At 35.4% G+C, this 2,435-nt stretch overlaps 1 pseudogene; it reads right to left on the reverse strand.

The window, feature by feature from the left end:
• Positions 1-251: 251 nt before the first annotated feature.
• Positions 252-805, reverse strand: LOC119866664 (annotated as a pseudogene).
• Between the last annotated feature and the right edge of the window lie 1,630 nt (positions 806-2,435).

The raw sequence follows: 2,435 nt of genomic DNA on the forward strand, positions 1-2,435 counted from the left end.
CTCAATTCAAGTGTGAATTTGGGGAACAGGTAAGGACTATAATACAGAAAACTGGGAGAACATCCAAGACAATTAAACTGTGCCAAGAAAGTTATGGAACCAGACCCCTTTTTATAATAGTAATAAAATCTTCAAGGCTTATTTCATTTTAGAACTTGGTATGTTACATTTCGCACTATTTTTTTCTTCTTAATCATGATCTCTTACACAACTTTTGAAATAATTTCTTTCACAGCTTCACTTTTTTTTTTACCATATCATTATTTTTAATGTCCAACGTTTATAATATGAGGGCCAGGGCTTTCTCCTCAACTCAAGTTTATAAGTTTTCAATTGGCTTGTGAGGCCAATAGGGATACTTCTTCTTGTCTAATTTGGTTTCTGGGAAGACTTCATTCAGGTCCTCAATGGTCGTCTGATCAAATGGAATTATGTTCTTCATCTTCTCCAGCTCTTTTTCATATTCTTCAATCCTGGCCTTTGAGAGAGACAAAAACTCAGCACAGCTTTTCACATCTTCTTTTTCCTCAGCATCCACCTAGACAGTGTATTTATCCTCTGGCACAGGAAACTTCAGGGCATTAAACTTCTTCTCAAAGTCATCTACCAAGCCAGACTTTGCCACATTGGCCTTGTAGTAAGCACAGTTGATAGCAGGTGGTTTCTCAGGAAGAGTAGCGAACCTGGAGGTAAGCATCTCATTCCAGGATTTCAGGGAGTTGGCAATGGCCTTCTGGTTTCGGGGTATGATCTCCCCAAAAGCTACCCAGTCAATGGTTTTTAGAGCAAGTTTTCACCCAGCCATCTTGAGATCCTTCACTGACCCCGGCGGACCACAGTCCACTCACAGTTTCATTAATAGAATTTTGCACAGACACATACTCTCGCTGTAATACTTTACAGAATATTTTACTGTTTGATTTGACCTAAACTTCATTCCATACATGCATGGTTTGAATTGAGTAATATACATTGTGTTCTGTCAATATAAATGAAGAATTACATATGCTTTTGCCTACTTCTTTTGAGAAACATTAAAAATTCATTATAATTTTAACAAAACTAGTTCTATTTTTTGATACTCAAACAACAGAGATTGGTCAGCTGGAATCCTGTAAACTATCTCCTCTCTCTTTAACACTACACAAACATCTGTGATTGTGTCAAGCATCCTTGCTCTCCAGCAAGGACAAAGGTGTCCAGGCACATCTTGATTTTCTTGATTCCTTTCTATTGGAGAGAAACATTGAATTGGCTACTCTCCAGAATGTTTTAGTAGAGATTAATATCAGATTCCTCCACATGACAAAACATGGCAGGTAGGATGACATGTCAGCAGGGTATCAAAGATCTAAGTTGTAAAGGTCATGAGTTCATGACGTTGTTTCCAATTTTAACTTTATTAAGTCCTTCTTTAGAATCATTTTTTAAATATGTTTTAAATTTTCCCTTTCTTAGCTATCAGCTCTTCAGAGTTTTCATTATGTGTGTATATGTGTATTTGTGATTCATACAGTTATATGTAGGACAAAGAAAAGAAAAGGTATGGAGAAAACAGTAAGGTCTCTCATAACTTAAATGAATAAATAATATGAACATTTATGTTTATAGCATTTCCTTTAACTGGTATGAAAACATGCAATTTCTACAAATGTGTTTTAGAAATGTTTTTAATTAACAAGCTTTGGGATTAATGAGTTACATTATGGATAGTTAAAGTCTCTATAGTAAAACAATCAACAACAAAATCCTTATCTCCATACTGAATGTCAGGAAAATAAAGAATCTGTAACCTATGATAAATGTGACAGCCACTCTTATTTAAAATCATTGAATTAGACTGAGCAGACAAGTAACAGGGCTTTGTGTTTAGTATGCTGAGTGGTAAGTATTCTGTATTTCTTAGGGAAAAGAAAACATTTTACAGAGGACATCTAAATAAAGAAAAGATGTTTAGGTCTAAGGAGATTGGGAAATTGCTTTTCTTCTGTGTAAGACTTCCTGTCCATATTTCACTTTTAATCGAGGCCAGAAAAATAATTATAAAGTATAATTCTCCTTGATGGCATAAGCTCCTGATTCCACACTGATCTCTGCCAGAGGCGGTACCAAACTGGACTTCATGGCAAAGCTGCCCTGGATACTTACAAATGCAGGTGATAGTGATATACAAGATAGCCACTCTGAACACATGGGGGACCTTAAAGGGGACTATTCCTGAATTATATTCGCATAAGAAATATAATCAGAAAGGCTTAATTTACAAATGTAAGTGCACTCTCTCATGCATGTTGAGTGTGAACTACCTTTACATCACTTTTAAGATTCTGAATCAGCCAAGTGGCATACTTAGATAAAATGAGAGGAAAAGAATTTTATAGTTATCTAGCAAGTGTATCATAGTGCATTCTATTCATATTTTTGAGCTGAGATAC

This window comes from Canis lupus, chromosome 29 (assembly GCF_011100685.1).
Source record: "Canis lupus familiaris isolate Mischka breed German Shepherd chromosome 29, alternate assembly UU_Cfam_GSD_1.0, whole genome shotgun sequence".
NCBI classification, from domain to species: domain Eukaryota; kingdom Metazoa; phylum Chordata; class Mammalia; order Carnivora; family Canidae; genus Canis; species Canis lupus.